Consider the following 7,621-nt stretch of genomic DNA (forward strand, 5'->3'; position numbering starts at 1 on the left):
CACTGGTGGTGGGGTGCCCCACTGGTGGTGGGGGTGACAGCGTACGGCAGGGACCAATCAGTTCCTCGGGAAATGAGGCTGTCTGCTGCCAAAACCAAAATGCTCTGCAGCTCATGGAAAGCAAAACAAACTCCTAGACAGAGAAATATCTATAAAATGATACTGTACTGTCGCAGTGCAAGAAGTACCTGTTACTCAACTACTGTTCTTAAAACCCCCAACAGTCTGCTTCATGACATCAGTATCATGCATGTCTGAACTGATTTGGAATTTAATGATTAGCATCCCAAGTGAGGCACTCTGGAATAATCAATAGAACATTCGTTTAGAATTGAAGTCTTGGGGGGAGCTCTGACTACACCTTTTAGTATCTCCAAACACTCACCTGTCTTCAAGGATCAAAAAATAATCTGCAGGGAAACAGTCATCCTTGGCTCAGTGTAACTGTGTTAGTTTTAGAGGAGATAGAAAAATGTCAACAATTCACAGCTTTCAGAGGTTTATAACTTAGAAGCAAGAGTGTGTGCACACGTACACACACACACACACACACACACACACACACACACACACAGTCCAAAAGAATAAAAGACAACACATGCCATACGCCAGGAGTGTGCCGTTGGCGACCAGTTCACAGCAGAGAGAGGCATCAGGGCAGCGGAGTGGGCAACGTAGCCTGATACTCGCCAACCTGATTCTCTTGAAGGCCTCAGCTGTCACTGGTCAGAAGCAGTAATTCTCAGCCTGCCACTAACTTGGGAAAATGCTCTTCATATTTGCCATGTACCAGTTAAGATCTACACAATTTGAGCAGCAGTTTAATTGGGAGTTTCTACAAAGACGAGAACTCATCTACAAGGCCGAGAGCAGATGAAGTCGGGCTTGCTTTTGGACGCAGCGCTGTGCCACTGCACAACAGCTGAGCTCCTCATTCTAAGGGGACAGTGCACCAGTCAGCCCATTCCAGCTCACTCCTGCATCCACGTGCCCACCCCCTCGCACGGAAGGCTCCTGCCGTGCACCGAGGACACAAGGAAGAAGACCTGGACCCGTCCTAAGTGTCAACACTGCAGTCACAGCGCCCCCATTCATGGGTCTGGACTGAACCACAGCAAAGAGGTTTGCCTGATGAAGAGCAGAAGTGCCAATCCCTGTCCCATTAAATACTTCACTTATTTCTTACAGGAAGAACGGGGTCAGAGTAAGGGAAAATCTTGCTGCTCCACAATCACTTTAAACAGTTACTGCAGCAACCACGGGGCTGTTACGAATTCCCCATCTCCTTCAAATTGCATGTGATTTGCGTTTGATCACCTCTTCACTGAAAGCGTGCCTAGCTGCCAAGGAATCACGGTTGTGTAGTATTCTAAACAGGGAATGAAGATGTAAGGCCACGAGCACTGTTTCCCCAGTCACAGGTGTCCTAGAAATGCTACAGCTCCTGCGATGTGAATTGTCATCAGAGACAACAGCACTTGGATAATTTCTCTAACAATACTTTCTTGGGCAAAAAAATAATCAAAATCTACTTATGATCTTTTAATTATTGCTTTAATTTAAACAAAATTATCTAGGAAAGCCGTGGTTATTATTGGCTCAAATATATTTCCTTCCTTGGAACATGTTTTTGGTAATTGTCCCTTTCATTTTAGACATTAAAGAAAATGTGGAAAAATTCCCACTGAAATGGTTATAAAGTATTAAGGTGTTATTTCCTGTTAAAAGTTTTTTTTTCCTAAAAAAATACTCCATAACCCTCACACTCACCATAGGGAATCTGTACCTGTGATATAACCTGATTCTTTTTCTCCCCCTCCCTTGCCTTCTCCTCATTTAAACAAGTATTTTTTTTTCTTTTTTTGGCAGAACCAGGGTTTGAACTCAGGCCCATTCTACTGAGCCATCTCCCCGGCCCCCATTTACTGTTTTTTCCCCCTCATCATTCTCCCTTCCTTCCCCACCCCTGCCTCCCAGTTCCCCTCCCCACTTGAACATGTCCTTCCTAGTCCTTCACAATATCTATTACATATTTCAGTCCTGTTTACACTTTCATTTTCTCACACCAGAGAAACAACGTGGTGTGTACACGTGGGCTTGAATTTATTTCACTTGGGAGTATGGACTCAAGATGCCCCACTTAGCTAGCAATGTCTGCAGCTTATCCTTACAGCCACGTCTGCGCCACTAAAAACACACAGCCTCTATCGATTCTTCCGCTGATGGGCATACGGGCTGCTCCCAAGATAAGGCCACCGCAAGCTGCCGCGAGGAACACGGGAATGCATGTATCACTGGGCGACGTTCTTCCTCCTTTTGGGAGGATATTAAGGTCTTATTTCACAAGAGGAAAACTTCAATGTACACTTGGAAAGGAATGTTTTTAAAATGAAATAGTTCATCATTTAAAATTTGAGGGGCCGGGGAGATGGCTCAGTGGAATAAGCGCTTCCCTGGCAAGCGCAAGGACCTGAGTTCAATCCCCGGTTCTGCAAAAAAATAAAAATAAAAATAAAAAATTAAAAAAAAATTTGTAGGCGGCCCGGCTTGACAGCTCAGCGGTCTGAAGCACCTGCTTGGGCAAGTTTCGGCAGGTGCGGGGACAGCAGCGTGATCCCGGGCAGTGCGTGCTGCGCAAGCCTGGCCCTTGCGGGGGGCTGAGCTGGCCAACACAGCTAAATATATATGCATACATACGTAAAATTCATCGGCAATGTTAGCTGTGATTAAGATTTCAGAATACTGGGATTCTACTTTGGGTCTCCACAGTGGAATAGTTTTCACAGCACCTAGTTTCCGTGGACACTTTCCGTGCAGTTCGATCATGTGCGCAGCCAGCTTGCCGTTCGGCTGTAACAGACTGTGCCCTCACGCGCTGTTTCACCCTCTTTACAGACCGAGAGGTTCTGGACTGTGTAAGTACGAATGCCCTTATTGTTTACAGAGTCGGGCATTAGCTATGCAACGTAATAATAATATCACGTTTTGTAGCAACAGCATGGTATTTGTTCAAAAAAAGATTCTTTATAAACAGGTTAAAATGAGTATAATGCTCGTGCGTGTGCATGCATGCGTGTGTGGGCACGTGTGTGTGTGTGTGTGTGTGTGTGTGTGTGTGTGTGTCTCAGGGCTAAGCCCAGGGCCTCCACATCAAGCTAAAATTTTTAAATTTTTATTCTGCAATAAGGTCTTGCTAAGCCACTCTTTCCAGGGCTGGGCTCAAACCCATTTTCTAATTGTTATTCAACTGATGAGATTTCAATGATGTCCTTTCATCAGTAATTCTGGATTTTAAACGCTGAGCTACCAACAAGCATTAGAAGGCACCACCCTGCACCACGTGTTCTGCGCACTCACTGTTGCACGGCACGGCTTACACAAGCTTTCCCCTCCTCCGTGCTCCCAAGTCCAGTTTCCACTATGCATCTGATTTCTTTTCCTACTGAGAGCATTTCATTATGGTCCACCAATCTTAGGATTTCTTTAAATGTGACCAGACAACTGATTCGTGAGGAGGAGCACAGGACTGGGAGTCAACGGCCAAACTCTCCTCCACAGATGCACTCTCTAAGCCTGGGATATTTCATACTTCGATGTGCCCCATGCTAGCACAGGCCTCTCTAACATCAGAGCTCTGCGACACAGACGCCACAGCCTTATCACCAGTGGCTACTTCATCCCTTCATCTCGCCCTGCTCTGCCCAGAGACCTCCCGAGCTGGGGCGCTTGGTGCACCCTCATGGTGAGCCTCTGCCCCCACCTCTTCTCACCAGGGCCGCTTTCACCGCAGGAGTGGCTTTCACCTTCTGTCTACACGGCCCTGCCACCCCCTCCTAGAGTAAGGTTTCTCTAAGTAAGACCCATGCCGTCTGAAACGCTGCAGATTGATCAGCACTGCTCTTTCAGTAGTGCTCACAGTCAGTGTGGACGGGTCGTCCAGTCTTGTGACACAGCCTGGGATACACAGCAAGCCACAAACAGCACAGTAAGCCCAAGAGTGACAGGGCTGGCACACAGGGGCTTCCAGGTACTCACGGTGGCCATATGAACATGCTTTAAATGAACTGCTGGACTTTGAAATGGTGGACATCTTGCCTGACCCTAGCCAATATACGGTAAGCAAGAAAGACAGCAGCACCTGGCCTTCACCCCTCCCATGGAAAAGAGGGGCTCGCCTGCCAGGGCATTACGGCATTCCTGATGTCCCTCAAAAACTGCTTGCATGCACTTATTTTGGAAAGCAAGTTATATCCAGACTTTTAAAAGCTCTTTGCATCAGCTGGACGTTTAAAAAATACTACAGAAACTAATTTCAAACAGAAGCGTTGTAAGTACAGGTCCCCTAGTCGTGGAATGCAGCATGAAGATAAGGCGTGCGGAGGGCCAGGCAGCGCACAGGAATGCCTTGCGCACGGCATCCTGACTCTCAACTTCAGGACTAAGTTACGGCATAATCTGACATCTGTTCCCACATGCTTACTTACTAATGCTTTGCGAGGGGACAAAAAGCGCGTGGAGGCTAGCCATGGGCTCAGACAACTACTTCCACCCCTGTTTCTCTACACAGATTTTTCTTAACAGAGAAGGAAGAATAAGAGAGGGATAGGGCAGGGATATAGGAACTGGGAAACAGCTTTGTCTGACATACTCGCTAGGCTCCAGGTGATGTTCTAGAAGTCTTTTTACAGATATGACCTCCTCTAATTCCTCCACAGCCTGACAGCACAAGGAGGTTGAACAAGGCCCTGCACTTACACAGAGTGACAGTGTAGGGTGTGAACTCATGTTCAGGCAAAGTAGAGAAAGGATGGAAAGGCGAAGGAAAGCTACATTCAACACATCACAGGACTTCTTGTCACCTCAAATGGTGAATTATTTTTAGTACTGTGCATACTTTTGTCCCTTAAAAGCTTGCATTTGATGAGCTTTTCTTAGGCTAATCTCCATGTTTTACCCTGCCAACATCTTCTGATAACAGCAGCTGCAATCGCATCAACAACAACAAAAAATCCCTCTTGACAATTTACTGATTGAGTTGAAATTAATCTGATTTTTCATAATTATAAATTGATTTCGCCATAATATGCAGGATTTAGTTAAGGCATTTTAATTATGTATTTTGAACCTTCACAGTCTGATTTTCAATGGAAGGTAAACTTTTCCTACCCTGGCATTTCAGTGACATTTGTCCCCAGGTTGAATTTATAAACTAAAGCTGTGTTCACTGCCAGCCTATTAGCATGTTAGAGAAAGTGGAAAAGCGCCAGTCTCTAAGACTTTCGGGCGCCTCTTCACGTGAGCTACTGCTAAACTGCACTAGACGGGTGCGTATGTGTGTGTGTGTGTGTGTGTGTGTGTGTGTGTGTGCATGTACGTGTGTACATGTTACAGATGAGTCCACTAAGCTTTCTTCTTAAAAGATTAAAAAAGAAAGCTGAGGCTTTCTAGCTAGCTGTGATGTGTCAGAATACTGACTTTCTTAGATGTTTTTCTACACAGAATTATGATGCCCACACTCTCAGAACCATCATCACAGGTGCAAAATGCTTTAAAATTCCCAGCACCACTCCATCATAAAAGACAGGACAGACCGACAGGCAGAAGCTGATGCCTCCAGGCCCGAGACCTGCCTGAGCTCCCAGCAACCTCTGCTCTGTCTGCGCCTGCGTGTTCAGCACTGATGTATCCCCCACAGGTGATGGCTGCCTGCTCTGTTACGCACCAAGGTCTTTGCCATGTCTACAAAGACAGTGTGAGAAGAGCCTAATTCCTTGCTGATTTCACCTCACACCCATGGAATTCGTGGTTTCAGCAGAAGAGAAGGCTTTCTGCACCTTCCCTGGGTGCCCACTGGTGCCCACTCCTCCTGAACCCGAGATTCCAGCTCATCTTTTCAATGCACCAATTCAGAATCACGAAGAGTTGCTGCCTGGTCATTAGAAATGTGGGCAAGGAGCCTGGACTCTGTTACCAGACTTGGTCTGCAGCCTAGGCCAACGTGAATACAAACGGGCTAATATTGCCTCTATGCCACACACCTCACACACTCATTCCTGAAGCAATGCTTTTATTACGACAATTCCATCACTATATGAAACTTAAGTCAGGAGAAGATTAGCACATTTTCGGTCTTCTGGAACTATCTACTTATCCACACTTCCTCAGGAATAAGTGATAATAACTGAAGGCATCTGTGGTTTTTTCAGTATTTTGAAAACTAACTCAATTGGGTCTGGACACTTGAACTCATACATTTATAATATTTTTATATAATGACCAAACATGTCTTTTTAAAAGTAGTGTCATTATTTAAAAAGTATAATACAATTTTCCAAGACCACAAATAAATACAACAAAAAGTTAAAGTCCCCTATTTTACTTGTCTTTTCCTGGTTTAGAAGCAATCATGATTAAATACATAAAACTATGGAATAATGTGGTTAAATCACCCACACATGATCATTATGGTAGTTTCTATAGAAGATTACTATGATAGCTGTGCTACGGTTGGGATACTGATACACAGCTAGTTGGAGAACTATTAACTTTTTTCTCTCTTTGAAGAAGTCTGCTAGGGATATAGCTCAGTGGCACAGCGCCTGTCTTGTAGGCCCAACATCATGAGTTTAATCCATGGTACCAAAAAGAAAAGTCTGAGGTTTGGGGCCAGAAAGGATAAAACATAATTTCCAAGGCTTAATCCCTGCAACTACAGTAGGATGTGAGGCTTTAAAAAAAAAAAAAAAAAAGTCTGTTTCTGACTTAAGGAATATATTAGGCACCATTGAAGATTTTAAAAATCTGTAGCATCCAGGTTTTTTCCTGCATTAGATTGGACATGGCAACTCCCCGCCCTGTGACTCTGGAGGCAACTTTTGAACCACCACCACCCCCAGTCATTGAAGGTTTTAAACCCACTATCTACACGCACCCAGAGGTGTCAAGGAAAAACTCCTTCGCAACACTCGTGAGAACCCAATGGTATACCCAGAGGCTGCCTGCGCACTGCGGCCGCCCTCACCTATACCTCTTCTGCTTCCATCGAGGAAACAGCCAGCACTCCCAGCCCAAGCATGATGCACAGCCGGACCGCTGCCCAGGGCTTCAGGGTCGCAGTCGCTTGACTGGGTTTAGCTGGATCTGCTACAAAGTGTCGACCATGAGCTCGCTGCTCTTGTGGTGGTCATTCCTGAACCCAGGAGCAACCACCAGCAGTCGCCTGACTGGGTTTAGCTGGATCTGCTACGAAGTGTGGACCCTGAGCTCGCTGCTCTTGTGGTGGTCATTCCTGAACCCAGAAGCGACCACTAGCTGTGCGGCGAGACTTACTCCCTCCTCTGCTGGGCTTCTGTGTTGTTATGCAACAGACAGATTCTTCTCAGAAATCCAGATTTCACTTAGGTGTTGCAAGCTTCTGTTTGTGCCACACCTCCTCCACTCCTAATACATAATAAACTTGTAAAAAAATCGGCAAATTAAGTGAGGATTGATCAAAAAATATGGTGAATGCTAAATTTTTAAAAATTAAGACAAAACGTTCACTGCCGTTGACACCTCTCAGAATATCCACGACATTCTGCCTTGCTTTGAACTTACTCGTCCCAGTCTTCACAGTGAGCAC

The 7,621-nt window shown here is 45.5% G+C and overlaps 1 pseudogene; it reads left to right on the forward strand.

The window, feature by feature from the left end:
* Positions 1-6,838: 6,838 nt before the first annotated feature.
* LOC111816548 lies at positions 6,839-7,163 on the forward strand (annotated as a pseudogene).
* The last annotated feature ends 458 nt before the right edge of the window (positions 7,164-7,621 follow it).

The sequence above is a fragment of the Octodon degus genome, unplaced genomic scaffold (assembly GCF_000260255.1).
Source record: "Octodon degus isolate 3935 unplaced genomic scaffold, OctDeg1.0 scaffold00034, whole genome shotgun sequence".
Lineage (NCBI taxonomy): Eukaryota > Metazoa > Chordata > Mammalia > Rodentia > Octodontidae > Octodon > Octodon degus.